The sequence below is a fragment of the Xyrauchen texanus genome, chromosome 17, assembly GCF_025860055.1.
Source record: "Xyrauchen texanus isolate HMW12.3.18 chromosome 17, RBS_HiC_50CHRs, whole genome shotgun sequence".
Lineage (NCBI taxonomy): Eukaryota > Metazoa > Chordata > Actinopteri > Cypriniformes > Catostomidae > Xyrauchen > Xyrauchen texanus.
In genome coordinates, this window is record NC_068292.1 from 23331300 (window position 1) to 23349341 (window position 18042).

Genomic DNA, 18042 nt, shown 5'->3' on the forward strand with positions numbered 1-18042 from the left:
CAAAATATCATAATTTTAGCACATCAAAGCTAATGAGTTCCCTGTCTGTCGCTCACTTCAATTTTGTGTCGAAGAAGCGACACTAGCGGTCTCTCTTGTGAGCCTCGAGCATCTCTGAACTTGAGAAACGTCCAATGAGAAATTGGCAGACAGAATTTGCATGAGGGCGGTTAAACCCTCCCGGCCAAGTGGTCTCTGAGTGGTCCTCTCATGCCTCCAGAGACAACCGCTAGAATCAGTCGAGCTCTTCCTGAAGACGGCCCTCCTGATTGTGCTTGCTTCCATCAAGAGGCTTGGGGACCTGCAAACGTTCTCTGTCCGACACCAAGGTTTCTACGACTCCTATAAGAGACCAGGTAGTGAACCTGCAAGAGCTGCCCCGGGAGGAGGCAGACCCAGCCCTTTCTTTGCTCTGTCCAGTACGTGCCCTGCATACTTATGTGGACCGCACGCAGAGCTTTAGACATTCTGAGCAGCTCTTTGTCTGCTTTAGTGGACAGCAGAAAGGGAACGCTGGGTTGTTTATGCCATAGCATTGGCCTATCACACCCAGGCCGTGCCCGCCCCCTTGCGGGTTCGAGTACACTTTCGAGCAGACATATGCAGAGCAGCAGGTTGGGCAACACCCAATACCTTTACGAGATTTTACAATCTCAGGGTTTGTGTTCTCTCAGGTCCGAGCCAGTCGAACTCGGTAACGAGGAAATAAATGACCGGGTGTACTCGGTGCCTTTCCCCTCCACTGAGGCGATCACGTGCACTCTTATTCCAGGAGACCCCACTAACTCGGCTCCCTGGATGACTCCTCCCTAGCCCTCTGGTCCGCGAATTCAATTCAGTTGTAAGGTATGGCGGAGGATCAGTGGCCTCTGCAGATTCATGAATAAGAAACCCCACTTTTAAAACTCCCCTAATTACTGAAATAGCGCCAACCAGTCTCCACAAGCACAATAAATGTATTGACAAAGAGACAAGGAACCATTGACAGAGGATCCTCGTGGTGCTTTCTAAAAACCCCCGCACATGTGAGACTCTGTGCTTCACCACGTGAGAAAAGGGCACATGAAAAGTTGGCAACAGAGAATGTGTGTGTTTTCAGTTTTAAACTTAGAAATGTATTTTCTAGTGAAATATGTTTTAATCCCCGTATGTTTTGTGTGTCTGATGTTAGATCAAAACTAGTAGAATTGTTTTCATTTGTGTAGAAAGCTCTGAGGCTTGATATTTAATAGCCGAAGAGTGTATATTCCTTCTTGAGTGTACCAAATATACGTTTCTTGGTATCAAATTAAACCTTACGATTTGTCCGAGCTGAATTCGAATATAAGATCTCTGTAGAATGATATTACGCTATGTTTTACTATCTTTTGAGTCATTCAGCCCAAAATCTCTTACTGTCATAAACCCGGTCATAAACATGCAAATGAGCCTTGACAAAGGAATCATTCTCCTGTCCCAATGGAAGGAGAATTTTACGACCTCCAAAGGAATGTGCAGAGATGGCCAACTCTCACTTACTGAGAAGGAGAAATGAACCCTTTTTAATCCTGTATATCCTATATATATCCATGTGATAAAAATATTAACATGTATCTAATGTTCCATCTCAGGATTTTCCTAAATGTTGTTGATCTATGTTTTCTTGCAAACTCTAATGGGTTAATGTTTCAGACTTTGCATACCATGGTTAACCGAAATCATATGTGTGGCATATTTGGTCTCTATAACTTGGTATTTTGAAGATTGAAATGACTGTGTACATGATATGTCGATAACAACAAAATATTAGTATTACAAGAAGATTTTCTAGTTTCTTCATCGGCTACCACCCCTCTCAGAACAAAGGGCCATAAACCAAATTCCCGCCTGAAACTTCCACTCTTCTTATTGGTCGAGCCAATGAGAGGTGGGACATGTTTTCTAAGGGCATAAATTGCACCAACAACGGACCTTCGCTCTCTTATGCTCCTCTTGCTTCCTGCCTCTCTTGCCCTCTGAGCCTTGTGCTCTCTCACTCTCTTGCTGAATGATGCTGAACTAGAAGGCCCCAAGGACTCCCAAGCATGCGCCAGGCTACGGCCTTGTCTTTCCATTCACCAAAGATCAATCTGACCCCCACTGGTTCTCTCTCTCATCAAGACAACATCATCAAAGATCAACTGGAGCCTCAACAATTGCATCAGGACAGTTTAATTCAAATGGGACATGCAAGTATCAAACTTAGTCTCATTATTTGATACATTAAGTATCCTCACCCCTTTCTAAAAGGGCGTGTCAGAACTAATATGATGGTTTGCTCAGGCTGTTGATCTGCTGAATTTCAAACAATGCTATAACTTCTTGCCTTCCTGTATTCTGCTTCAACCCTCTTTCCCTTGGTAAACTGTATGCATGTATGTATATGTATGTTAGAGTAGTTTAAATGTTTAGTCTAGTTAATAAAGTCTTGTTCATGTCACATGTAAAGTTGTCTGTGCCTCAAGCTCATATCTAAAGTCACTAATCATAGATTTTGACTACTTGCTCTTAATACGTAGTAAGAAAGACATTTCCCATGCCCCGGAAATGTACCTTTCTATTAATTAATTAATTAATAACCAATATTGAGTGTTCACGGGATGAACCGAGCATTTGGTTGTAATGTTAATGTAGCTACATCAAGTTAACCCGATTAACTGATCCAAATATTCATGATCGATTATAACAAGTTATGATTGATTATTAATATTTCATAGAGCTGATTCGCTACACAGTGGAGGAATTCCCCGACCAAACTCACTACAAGTACTGAAACTACTCTGTACTGGAATAGGTGCTCCACAGGATGGGCCCCTGTGTGGATTTTCTGCAGTACGGTCCCCTTGCGAGCGGACCAGCGTCTCCCTTGGGCAGTCCCTGCTGCCCCCCGTTTGCTGTGTTGTAGCAACTCCACCCTCTCAGCAGGTAGGATCTACCACGCGCTATTTTCAACATGTGGCCTAAAAACACATGTGATGTATTTCGCCACTCTTTACCTCCCCTAGCCTGGGCAGGTGTGGTCTCTGCAGGTTCTTTTCCCCCTGAAAGAATAGGAGTTGGAAAAGAATGCCTTCCCCGATGCATGGGATAGCATTAAGATGGCCCCAGGCGCTTTAACTATATGCAAGAAACAGAGAGAGAGAAAAGGCGCAGCTGGCGTGGATTTCTCCCATGCTTGGCATGTCGCCTTGTTCCCTCCATCAGAGTGCCGGGATCCAGAAGGTTATGACGATTTTATGGGCCATTGGGGAATGGTACGTGCAGTCTGATGCAGCCTGTCGCTTTGGCACGCAACTGCCTGCCCGCACCTGTGTCAGCAGCGCACGTACACGTTTCAGCGCAGGGTGTGATTAAATATGGACCCTTAGTGTCGCTTCTTCGACACAGCATCGAAGTGAGTGACAGACGGGGAACGTCTAGGTTATTATTGTAACCTCTGTTCCCTGATGGAGGGAATGAGATGTTGTGTCCTCCTGGCCACAACTCTGAAACGAGCCACTGTTATGGCCGAACCTCATTCTCGGCTCCTCAGTGCAAAAACCTGAATGGACAGACTAATTTCCCTATGGGGAGGGACATGCAAAGTTCCGGGGCAGGACATGCAAATTCTGTCTGCCAATTTCTCACTGGCCTTTTCTCAAGTTCAGAGATATGCGCGGCTCTCAAGAGAGACCCTAGTGTTGCTTCTTCGACACAACGATTCGTTCCCTCCATCAGGGTACGGAGGTTACAATAGTAACCTAGACGTTTCATATCAGCTTTAGTAAAAGAAAAAAAAAGAAAAAGACAGTTAACAGTTATTACTCATATACACTGGTGACCAAAGGTTTGGACTAATGTACAGATTTTGCTCTTATGGAAAGAAATTTGTACTTTTAATCACCAAAGTTGCACTCAACTGATCACAATATATAGTCAAGACATTAATAAAGTGAAAATTACTATTACAGTTCTGTAGACAGAAATGCCTTGTTGATGAGAGAATAGCCAGACTGGTTCAAACTGACAAAGTCTACGGTAACTCAGAAAACCTCTCTGTACAATTGTGGTGAGAAGGATGCTATTCTGAGATGCGGGTTGGCACTGTTTTGGCCGCACAAGGGGGACCTACACAATATTAGGCAGGTGGTTTTAATGTTGTGGGTGATCAGTGTAACAACCACACACACACATGCTCGCGTGACAACCTTGCTGTTGCCTAAAGCTTTCTGGTCTCTCAAGGGCACATGAACATCAAATTCTGTGCTACTCTCACTCCCCCCACTCTTCACACACATGCACACGCAGACATGATCGATTCACATGTGTCATTATGGTGTGAACTGCTGACCCAGGCTTTTGGAGAGTAAGGAAAGGATGCTATTGTAGCAATGGGCATTACTGCTCAAGAGTAATGTTTCAGCAGGAGTAGTAGTAGACCGTATTACACTTTTTAAACCTTTCAGAAAAATGTTAAAACATAACACTTAAACATTAAGCCACATGATATGAAATTTTATTTAGTCCCTAACATTGTTTTTCCTGGGGTTACCCTCACAGGGCGGATAATTTGCTCTACTAAAAAAACAAATTTGTAACGTTATTCTTTTATGTGATTTCTTTCTGCATCTTAGACAAGTTAATTAGATGTTGTTCTTAATTGATCAACGTTATCTAGCCTTCTTCTTTCGGCTGCTCCCATTAAGGGACACCACAGCAGACCGGATGCCCTTCCTGACACAACCTCCATTGGCTGGGGGAATCTCCAACTTCATCAAATCTTGTTTTACAGAAAATGTAGAAAATATGAGCAATGCTGTACCACAATGAAAAATTGCTAAATTGCCATATGGCAACTCTGTGATATAAAATGGAATTGCACTAATGCATTTTCCCATTGGGCAATTTAATAGAGAGTGGGATCTATTATATTATTGCCTTTTAATATTCATTTGGAAATGTTTGCCATTGCATTTATGCATAAATAACACAATATTGATTTTTTTTTTTTTTGCTTTTCAGACAAAAATGTAATACAGCAATGCTTTATAGAAAAGGCAAGAAGAGTGCACAGTGCTGACATCTGAATATAATTGACAATATTGAAGAACGTATGATAATCATTCACTCAATTTTAGTTTGTAGGAGTTCGAGTGTTTATATATATATATATATATATATATATATATATATATATATATATATATATATATATATATATACATATATATATATATATATATATATATATATATATATATATATATATATATATATATATATATATATATATATATCAATTGAATAAAGACATATTAATTTAATTAAAGGAGAAATTAATTTGTATTTTATTTTAGAAAAACTGTTTGTTTGTTTTGTTGTACAATTTTCTATGTGTGGAGTGGTGGTGGCGTATTGGTCTAAAGCACAGAACTGTTAATCAGAAGGTCGCTGGTTCAATCTCCACAGCCACCACCATTGTGTGCTTGAGCAAGGCACTTAACTCCAGGTTGCTCCGGGGGGATTGTCCCTGTAATAAGTTCACTGAAAGTAGCTTTGGATAAAAGCGAATAGTAAACTGAGGCACAAAAAACGCATGGAGAAGAAAAGGTGCAATTTAACTGCAAAAGACTTGAGAAGAATTAAACCTGAATCTACCAGGAACAATTTATCCTCCAATGCTACCATATTCCAGAACTGCAACCTACCTGGAGTGTCCAGAAGTACAAGGTGCCAAGTGCTAAGAGACATGGGCAAGGTCAAGAAGGCTGAAACAGGACCACCACTGAATATACAGTATTCACAAGTTGCAGCGTAAAGATTCGGCAAAGAAATACACGAAGACAGATTTTTCAAAGGTTTTATGGACATATGAAATGAGAGTGACTCTTGATGGACCAGATGGATGGGCCCATGGATGGGTCACTAATGGACACAGTGCACCACTTCGAGTCAGGCGCCAGCAAGGTGGAGGAGGGGTATAGGTATGGGCTGCTATCTTTAAGGATGTGGTAGTTAGACCTTTTCAAGTTGAACATGGACTGAAACTCAACTCTCAAACCTACTGCCAGTTTCTGGAAAGTACATTCTTCAAGCAGTGGTACAGGAAGAAGTCCTCAGCATTCAAGAAGGCCATGATCTTTATGCAGGACAATGCTCCATCACATGCATCCAAGTACTCCACTGCTTGGCTCGCCAGCAAAGGCCTCAAAGATGCCCAAATAATGACTTGGCCCCCTCCTCACCTGACTTAAATCCTACTGAGAACTTGTGGGCCCTTCTCAAACATGAGATTTACAGTGAGGGAAGAAAATACATCTCTTTGAACAGCATTTGGGAGGATATGTTTGCTGCTTCAGCGAAAGTTGATCAAGAAACTGACAGACTCCATGGATGGAAGGCTCATGGCAGTTATTGAAAAGACGGATGGATATATTGGTCACTGAATATAAGGCCAAAAATTTTATTTCATTGTCATTTTGTGGTACTTATTTGTTACACCTACTCTAAAAATAACTAATAATAAACAATTGAGTTTGGAGGAATTATTTTTATAGTTTAGTTGCCTAATAATTGTGCACACTAATAGTTGTCTAATAATTGTGCATACTTATATATTCCCCTGAGAAATACAGAACTCAATTAATTCGCTGAAAATGTTTGCTTATTAGAGGACTGCAGTGCTTCAAAATTGATTCTAATGAACACGTTTAGTGATTTTAACCCAAATAATAAAAAACACATGACATTTTGTTACCATCATTGAAGTTTAAGTCTTCTACAAAGTCTCAACTGAAGCCCTTTCAGCCCTCAACTAAAGCCCCCACTAGCTCAGTTTGTCCATAACAAACACCATGTTCAAACACAAGGATACTCATAATTGCATTTGGTACCAGAGCTCCTTGGGCCAATGATTAACTTTGTAGTAATTTCATCTGACTTGAGGAAACATGTTCTGGACACTCGTTTGCAGACAGGTGCTGAGCTGTCAACCGATCACCATCTTGTGGTGAGCTGGATCAGATGGTATGGAAAACTGACAGAAAGACCTGGTAGACCCAAGCGCATAGTGAGGGTGTGCTGGGAATGACTGGCAGAGGACCCTGTCCGGAATGATTTTAACCCCTACCTCCATGAGAACTTCTCCCATGTCCCTGAGGAGGTGGGGGACATGGAGTCTGAATGGACCCTCTTCAAAAACTCCATTGTGGAAGCAGCCAGGCACAGCTGCGGCCATGGAAAAATACTTTTGGTTGACATTTAAGAGGTTTTGGAGAACCATCCGGCACCTCAGGATGGGTTGGAGTAGCCTCACTCAAGCTGTGTTCAGCAAAGTTGGAGAAACTCTGACCTCAAATTAGGACATTGTCGGGAAGTGGAAGGAACACTTTGAGGAACTCTTAAACCTGAGAGATATGCTTGTCAGAGGCTACTGGGGTATCAGAGTCCATTTCCCTGGTGGAAGTCACAGAGGTAGTTGGGAAGCTCCTCAGTGGCAAAGCTCATGGGTGGATGAGATTTGCCCAGAACCACTTAAGGCCCTGTATGTTGTGGGACTGTCATGGCTGACACGCCGCTGCAATGTTGCATAGACTTTAGAGACATTGCCTTTGGACTGGCAAACCAGGGTGGTGGTCCCAATATTTAAGAAAAGGGGCCAGAGAGTGTGTGCCAATTACAGGGTTATCACACTGTGGAAGACATGCCTCTTGTTCATCAGAAAGGAGGAAGCGGGTTCAACCAAAATACCAAAATAAGCACACACACATAAGCAAAGCTCCATCTCTCTCTCTCTCTCTCTCTCTCTCTCTCTCTCTCTCTTGCACTCTCTCTCTCTCTCTGGCACTGCTCCATCTCTCTCTCCTGCTGATTGGGGCAGTTCAGCACCAGGTGTGCATCCTCACAGACTGGCAACGCCCAGGCTGGGTATCCAACTCTCCTTTACCACTTATTCCTAATGGAATAAGTGGTAAAGAAAATGGATGGATGGACACCTCTTTGCTGTTTTTGGTGATATAAAGCCTACCATCATGATGAAAGAACAATAACATTTTTATAAACATTTGGAAGAAATTGTCACTTAAAAGAAATAGCAAAAACATTCACAAATACATTCCAAATCATCTGCAGAAGTAAAAATTCCCTCAGTAAACTGAAATGATTCAGATGATGTGTTTAAAATTGGGTATATACTGTAAAGAAAATTGTCAAGTAACTTAAAATTGTGCTTCATGATGTTATTTAGTAATATGATCAAATTTCCCTTACAAATTAGGTTACACCAATGAGAGTATTATTATTATTTATTAAAAAAAAATTGTTAGAGTTAGATTAAATAGATCCATGAGGTAACAATTGCAGGTTTAACATGCACCTTTTTCAGTGTACTGTGTACATCTTGAATGTTTTTTTAGTAAAGTGTAAACAAAGCATTACTATTATTATTATTTGTCATTTGTTTTCATTTTTCACAGGTATACAATTGTTTTGATGTTATAATGCACATCCATTAAAGACTATAAATGTAGAGAAATTGTGGAACACCATGCCATTGCAAAGATCCGGATGCTCCAACAAAACTGATGAGTGAGCAAAGAGAAATCTTGTTAAGAAGGCCAACTGTAAAAGAAGCTGTAAAAATGTATTGCATTGATTGACCACTCCCTGCATTTTACAAGAGTTAAATGTTTACAATAAAGGACAGGAGCTATTTCTTCCAAAGAAATAGCACACAGGCTCATATAAATTCTACAAAGAGTCACAACTCCTAAAACCATGGCATAAAATCCTAAAGAAATATTGGGAAATCAGACACAATATTGTCCCCACTGTCAGGCACAAAGGTGGCATCATGCTTTGAGTTTCTTCGCAGAGATGGGGACTGACCTAAAGACGGCTGTGCACAAGAGACCTCATGGCTGTCAGACTGAGCAGTAAAGAACAAAAAAAGAAAACTGTCCAGGTGTCTTGGCTTAACTGAGACTTACAGTAAAAAGTGTAAAAAATGATTACACCAGACTTTCATTGGTGGAAATCGATGTAGTCAGGTTAATTCAGTCATATTAAATCATATTTTGACTTGAATAGATTTAGACGTTAACCCGTGAAGCACGTTTTTTTAAGTTACCTGATTAAACATTTAACTGACATGACCAAAATTAATTAAAATTACAAATTTATGCCTTAAGTAAGAGGTACTGACATGAAGTTTTAGTTTAGTTGAATAGTCTGAATGTATGTTTGCTACTAAAGAAATTATGATTTTTTTAACCCTTTTTTCTCAAAAACTAGAACATTTAGTCTTTAGAAAGTCTTAAATAGCCTTTTATTTATAATGTTTTATGTACCTTGAAAGCGACGAGACCACAGTTTCAAAAAGATTGTGCAGACTCTTAATATAACTACTAACTCACTATTACATTTTAAGTTATTTTAGATTAAACGTGAGAAATTTATTTTGAATTCTGATGAAATTTTTATTCATTATTAATTAATTTATAATTTTTTGATAATACCTTTTTATCTGGTTTTACATTAGACAGAAAAGACAAAACAAACAAACAAAAACAAAGATTCCACAAATATAAGAGTAGCCATACAATGCAAGTGTGGGATTCATTCATTTATTCTAAACATACACTGTAAAATGTTTTGTCAAGTAACTTGTGAAGTGCCTTCATGTGGCAACATCTGAATTAACTTGTTTTATTCAATTAAGTCAAAAATGTAATTTGACTAAATTAACCTGACAAATTAGGTTATCTCAAAAAAAGCAATTTTATGGCTTGGATCAAGTAGAAATAGATCCTTGAGATAACAATTTCAGTTTACTACTTTTTGTCAGTGTATGTTTCCTATTAATATGTATGTTTTTCCCTACCCTTTTTCCAAATTTCTCTATCTCTCTGACTCATAAACACACACACACACACACACACACACACACACACACACACACACACACACACACACACACACACACACACACACACACACACACACACATACACAAGCATACAATCGGGAAGGAGAGGGTATTCCTCTTGGGCAATATGGCTCTGTGGGCCTGATTTATGTCAGTGCTGGACTGAGGAACACTCTGCAAGAAGTCCAATGCCCAGTTCATCAACTGATCACTGATCAGCACTGCATCAGCAGCAGTTAACATCCACAATCCTAGATTTATCTCCACTGATCGGCATCAGTGACACACTTTCTCACCAGCTCTTTGTGCTGAGTTGGTTATCCAGCCAGAGGTTTCTTCAATTCACCAAAGAAGCTTGGTAAAAGTCCATTTGAGCATCTGCCAGGGAAATTAAAACACAATTCGAAGGTATCAAATCAGGCAGTAAGTCAAAAACTATTCAGATGATCATGGGAGGCAGATCTACTATTCTTTCATGGGATTCTGAGAGGAAGCCAAGGATTATAAATGAATAATGTGTTAAAATGACGTGTCTCTGAAATGTTAGCCTTTAGTTCACTGTTGGAAGCAGTGTTAAATGTGAGGAGACGCTTGGAAAACACAAGCAGATCTGCACAGTAATCTGAACAAAACCTGCCAAACATTTCAAATTTGATGGGAGAGAGTGGAGAGGATCAGTGAGGAGAGACAGATGAAAGCAAAAAGGGAGTGGAAAAGAGAAGATGAGAGAGAGATTGGAGGGGGAGGACTGTTGGGAGAGAAGAAAGATGATGAAACACTTTTTGCAGTGTAATATTTTCAACAAACCCACACTATTCATCCACATATATCAGTCATCAGAACCCAAACAAATGTTTCACTCTTTTCTTTCTCTCCAACTCTCCTCACAGCCCTCAGTCTACCTCTGCAGGCAGGACTCTCTTATTAATCCATCTTTCCCAAAGTGCTCTCATTTTCTTTCTTCCATCTCTTTCCCTTCTTCGCCATCGCTTCCTCCCTCCATCTCACACTCCATTTTCCTTTCCTCTCTCTTATTTTCATGCTCTCTTGTTCAATATTTAATGTGGATAAGAGCGTATCTATTCTAAGCTTGCTCTCTGCCTCCTCCCCTTCCTCCCTGTCATTTAAAAAAAATCCCTTTTCTCTCCACATCATTCTTTCTGTCTACCTTATTTCCCTCCACTTCTATAAATCTCTCTCCCATTTTTTCTCTCTCTCCCATTTCATCCCTGATGTTCTGTGTCTCATTTATGTTCACTCTCTCCCACTTTCCATGACTGGACAATGTCCATTAATACAAAGAGGTCCTTAGCAAGCGTACCTTCCCTGTCCTGCCTTTGTTTGCTATTACACACACACACACACACACACACACACACACACACACACACACACACACACACACACACACACACACACACACACACAGCATACACACAAGCACGCTGCATGTTGGTGTGGCTAACTTTAGGAATAATTTTTATACTGTACAATCTATATATTCTATCCCCTAATGGGCTCTTGTACACAAAACATGTATATTCCCTTACCCTAAACCTAAAACTAAACACTCACAAAAACACTTTCTGCATTTTTACATTTTCAAAAAAAACATAATTTAATATGTTATTTAAGATATTTGATTTATGGGAACACTAGAAATGTCCTCATAAACCACATTAATAGCATAATACCCTTGTAATTATCAGTTTGTTACCTAAAAAAAATCCTTATAAACCATTAAACCTGTACATCCCCCTCCCCCTCACACACCTCCTCCTACTTTATTCTTACTCTTTTTTCATCTCTCTCTCTCTCATGTGTGCTCTATCTATGCAAGTGTTGTTTTAGGCACAGTAGTGGAAGGTAAACAGTGAGATTGAAAATGCATGTCACACAGAGCAGTGAGAAGAAGGGAGGGTGTAAGTGGGAGGAAAGAGTGTGTGCAGTATGTGTTTATGTGGGGGACACATAACTTCTCTCAGACAGAATCTGTGATGCAAAACCACAAATTGTGTAATGCATGTATTTAATGTGGAACACTCTAGGTTAAATATAATTTACTTAACCTCTGTTGATGCTGTGACATGCTATTGAGTATCACAGAATATAAATGTACCCTTTAGTTTGTACAAAAAAGAATTTCGATACATTGAAACATTGTGAAATATGGAGCATGTCCAGCAGAAAGCTTGCATTTTTTTAAGCACTTACATAACTTCTTCAGTAAAATAAGTTTGTTATTAGTACTGTAAAATTGTGTAAATTATCATATGAGGTGTTCCATTTAAGGGTCGCTTAACGAATAAAGTTGTCCGAGAGGTTGTTGAGTTTGTAAAATAATTTATGTTTGCATCCATGTTAGTTCATTATATATATATATATATATATATATATATATATATATATATATATATATATATATATATATATATATATAATTGAAAACTATTTCTTTATAGTATTTTCTACAAATAAATAAATAATGACTTGTGGTGCAACCACAAATTTATCAAAGTTAGAAGTATTTAAATGCATTCCTTCCTTGAATACACATGAGTACACAACATAATCTTAAATTTCAAAATATAAAAAATGTATTACAATAATATATTACAAATATTATGAATTTCTGAGTCACAAATTCTATGAAGTTTTCCAAAGGTTACTCCATTTGACCTGATCAAAATTTGCCTTTTCATAAAAATGTACAAACATCTGATTACAAACAAACAAACACACACACACACACACACACACACACACACACACACACACACACACATACACACAAACACAAAACATTTTTGTTTGTTTTTTTGTCACATGCCAACAAAATATCTACCTACACGTTGGCTACGCTTGACTTTGAATTACTGTAGTAACATAACTTTTTCAGATACAAAGAACATTTTAAAACAAAATTGTTCCATTCTTTATTTTTTTGACAGCTTTTAAAGAAACGTTAACCTATTTATTTGTACTAGATTTGGTCAAAAAAAATATTGTTACAATACTGACCCATAAACAGTGCTTTGTGGAAAGATTCAACAAAGATTTTTTCATGGATATGGAAATGGCAAACATAATTTTAAGAGATGGTAAAAGATTAGTGCTCAAAATTTTGTAAATCACATATTTGGGTAAATTTGAATGGTGCTGAATGGGAGACTACAACAAATGTTGTTAAATAAGGCAGAAACACAGCATAACAAGTCTGTGAAAAGTGTCCATTTAAAGACTTTGTGTTTTACAACAGTCAGTAACCGTTGGGGGAGACTCTAAAGTAGTGCTGCAATTAATACTTTTTGACATCTCTTAAAAAACAACAAATTATTCTCATTTTGAAGATAAGCGACACTTTTTGTATCTCTGTTGGGATTTTGCATATGACGCATTGTACAGAGTTTAAAGGCTCTCCCTGGTGGAGGGGTACCACACAGAGCAAGGTTCTTGAAAGGCAAAAAGTTCAAATGGGGATCATCTTTAATTAGAATTGAGCTAAATATGTTTCAATGTAATTTTAAATTAGATTTGGGAACATGGGCAGGTGCAGGCAAAACATGAAACTACAAGTGTACTGTATATAACAGAGCCTATTCCAGTTTGCCCTGATCCCTTCAGAATGAAGATGATGCAGTGTCACCTCCCACCCAGGGTGAGAACTTCCTGTGTCACAGGATCACCCAAGCAGCCTGGTCTGCTTGTGTTACAATTTGAAAGTTTATATCTGAAGCAAATCAAAGTTGGGCAAGAGCTGAATGTTCTATTAGATTGAAGGCTACGAGTGTGTGGAGATTGGATTTGAGAGGGAGAACTGAGCATGTGACAGACAGAGCCAAGCACGAACACCCTGAGCTAAATGTCATAAGGGCCACGGTGTCACGGGGCCTGGAAATGATACACTACCATTTTTCATCATCTGCTCCTGAGACAGAGAGACACAATTGAATTGGGAGGCAGTATTGCAAATGAAAGATGTTTTATGAAAACTGTCACCGGCCTGTCACAGTTATATAAAATGAGTTGAAATGTTGTAAATAAAGAAATGAAAAAAGGATGGAATAAAAAGTATATGTAAATCTCTAATAGGGGGACCACATAACTGACTTGTTTGAATATTACAATATATGAGCTATTTATGATTGCAAATTGCAAACTCAATTTGCAGCACACTTAAAATACATGGAATTCTAGTGTGTGTGCGTGTGTGTATGTGATGTAGAAAGAGGGAACATTTTCTTCTAGACCTACCATACCAATTTACATTTTTTGCTTGAGTCCCAAAACTTGTGTGCTGACAGAGAGAAGGAACGACTGTTGAAAAGAGGAGTGAAAATTTCGTTGCTGCCATAGAAACTCTGGCAAAGAGAAAGATGGCAGGCCGATGAGAGTGAGGCACACAAAGTGGTGACAGAGGTAGATCATGAGAGAGTGAGCGAACAAAAGCAGGACAGAAATAGACTTCGAAAAAGTCAATGTAGCTTGACACAATGAGTGTAGGGGAAGACAGGAGGAGCTGGCAAATGTAGAGTGGTGGTGGTGGGGTGCTGTGCTTTACAAATGGGCAGAGGGGAAAAGACAGGTGAGAGATAATAAAAAACAAAAAGAGGGAAAAGACAAAAAGACAGAGGGATTCCCCAATGACACCTTAAATCTTCCTCTCTTTCTCACTGTCCTCTCTTCCTATATTCTCTTTTCTTACAATAAATCATTTTGACTTCTCCTTAACCAACTCATTCCCCGCAGACGGGAGGCAAAGTGCAACTATCCCTCCTGTTCTCTATCTCTTTCTTTTTCTCTTCTCATTCTACAAAAGAAAAATAATAACAAAAAGGCAACTTTCACGAGACAGTGTGTCTTAAGTCATCATTTCATTGACCTTCTTGTAATAGATATTACAATGCACTTTCCATGTAACTAATAAATATCTTTATATAACTAATTCTGTACCTTATCATCAACAATATATCCATATATGTCCTTGACAGGCAGGCAGGCGGACTGGATGGATGGATGGATGGATGGATGGATGGATGGATGGATAGATGAAGCATGCATTTGTGTCTGCCAGTTGGAATTCATTAATCTCTTGAACACTGGGACTCCATGCTGTTATTCTACATTTGCAATAGAAGTCATATCCTGATATCCTGAACATATCCTGAACTCGACGAGTTCCAACAATCTACCAGTTTGAGTCAGTTTTGCAAGGATAGGGTGAATTAGGGGCTGTATAAGCATGCTTTTGTGTGTGTCTGTGCTTTTTTTAATATACTGTTAACACACGCTGGATGGACGACTTTGACTGTTGCACTGAATTTCACTATTTTGCTCAGGATCGACACATTTTTAGACACCAAATAAAGTTAAAAAGAACATACATTTTATAAACAGAGCTCGAAACACCTGTTTTGTTTCATTTGTAGTTCTGCGTTCTGAAGAAGTTCAGGTTGCAAAAAGGAACTTCATGTGACTTACACTATGAGTCTTGATTGTTTTTCACCTAGCAAAGTTTCAGTGCTCTGATGTGCATATTTCTGTACAATAATTAAACAAGTTCAATGCCATTTAATTTAAAACCATTTAAAAATCAAAACTTCCTGTAGAGGCTATTTAACCACAGCAGTGTAAATCCACGCACGTGACAATACTTGCTTTTCGCTGCCTTACGGAAATGTGAACCTCAGTGGGCAGAGTGCATATACAGGCAGTGCAGATTATTTTGTTTGACATTAATGTGAGATTTTATTTTTTGAAGATGTATGTATTGTGGTTTTTAGGTTCATAGCTCACTGTGCTATTTATTTGCTGCTATTTTGAGTAGTGTTTGAGGGAATTCTGTGGAAATAATGATATATTTTGGAACAACGTTCCAAATATACTCTGAGTGCCCTGACCGGGCAGAGTAAATTAGCGTCGCTTTCGTCCGCTGGGGACGATAGCGCTGCCAGAGATATCACCTGTACTCTGAAGGGTGTGGAGAGCACTTTAGGAATATACCCGTGCTTTGGCCTAAGGACAACTCTGCAGTCGTTAGGTCCAAATTGCAGGCATGCAGCGCTTGATGACAGCGCGTGCAGTTTGCCCACTCTCTTGACTGAGGCGAGCGCCAGCAAGAGCGCAGTTTTGAGCGAGAGCTGTTTAAGGTGCACGGTTCGGAGAGGTTCGAACGAGGCACTCTTGAGTGCGTACAGGACCGTGGCCAGGTCCCAGATCGGCACCGAGGGGGGGCGAGGGGGGTTCATCCTCCTAGCGCCTCTTAGGAAACGAATGATTAGGTCATTTTTCCCTAATGAATGTCCTTTATCAGGATTGTGTAACGCCGCTATGGCAGCCACATAGACTTTGAGCGTGGAGGGTGTGCGGCCCGCCTCCAGCAGCTCTTGCAAAAAGGCGAGTACACTTGGTATCTCGCACGATTTGGGGTTCAAGCTCTTGGTATCACACCAGTCACTGAACACTTTCCACTTTTGGGCATATAAGCGCTCGTAGAGGGCTCAGCGCCTCCGTGATGGTTCTCAAAACTCCACTGGGGAGGTTCTCGGGAACCCGTTGAGGGGCCATGCATGGAGGGCCCACAGATCGGGCGGGGATGAAGAATCATCCCGTTGGCCTGCCTGAGGAGGTCTAGCCTCAGCGGAATCGGCCATGGGGCAGATTGCATCATCTGCATCAGTTCTGGAAACCACGTCTGGTTTTTCCAGAGAGGGGCTACCAGGAGCACTGCACATTTCACTTCCCTGATCTGACTGATGACCTGAGGTAGCATCGCGATCGGGGGAAAAGCATACAAGGGGCGGCTCGGCCAGACTTGGGCGAGTGCGTCCGTGCTCTTTGAGAAGAAAAGGGGGCAGTGCGCATTTTCCCTGGAGGCGAAGAGGTCGACCTCCGCCTTGCCAAAGGTTTGCCATAACCACTGAACCGGTCAGGGGTGGAGAGACCATTCTCCTGGGAGAACCTTGTCTCTGGACAGCATGTCCGCTCCCTGGTTCAGGACGCCTGGCACATGCGCTGCTCTCAGCAAGCGCAAGTGGTGCTGTGACCATGAGATGAGCTCCCTGGCCATAGAGTGCAGGGAGCTCGACCTGAGTCCACCCTGGCGATTTATATACGATACTACCGTCATGTTGTCCGTTCGGACCAGGACGTGTTCGTTTTTCAGGTACGGAAGCAGGGCTCTGAGAGCCAAGGCGACCGCTTTCATTTCCAAACAGTTTATATGTAGGCGCTATTCCGGGTTTGACCAAAAGCCGGAGACAGGCCTGCCCTCATAAAGGGCCCCCCATCCTATTTTGGAGGCATCTGTCGTGATAATTTTTCTCTGTGTGTTCACGCCCAGATTCACGCCGGTTCGATACCAGTCGACGGCTTTCCAGGGCGTCAGGGCTTTTATACAGCTGTGATTTGCTCTGATTAAAAAGTGGCCCGAGCGCCACGCGTGAGTGGGGACACGGCTCTTGAGCCAGCGTTGGAGAGGACGCATGTGCAACAATCCTAGCTGGAGTACAGCTGATGCCGAGGCCATGAGACCGAGCATCCTTTGAAATCGTTTGACGGGGGCGCGCGTGCCCGGTCTGAATGATGTTGCAAGGCGTTGAATAGAGAGCGCGCGCTCTGATGAGAGGCGCGCCGTCATCTGCACTGAGTCTAGCACTATTCCCAGAAAGGAGATATTCTGGCTGGGGGATAGCACGCTCTTTGCAAAATTGATTCTCAGACCCAGGCATTCTAGATGGCTGATAATCCAAGATCTGTGCATCGTTAACTGACTCTCTGATTGTGCTATGATTAGCCAATCGTCGAGGTAATTCAGTATTCGCACTCCCGCTGTCTCAGGGGAAAGTGCTGCGTCCATACATTTCGTGAATGTACGGGGGCCAATGATAGGCCGAATGGTAGTACTGTGTACTGGTATGACTGTCCCTCGAAGCTGAATCTCAGAAAAGGCCTGTGATGAGGCGCTATCGAATGTGAAAGTAAGCGTCTTTCAAATCCACTGATAGAAACCAATCCCCGGGCGAACTTGCGCGAGGATATGTTTGGTCGTTAACATTCTGGACGAGCGAATCATTAAAGCTTTGTTCAGATGTCTGAGATCTAGGATGGGGCGGAGGCCA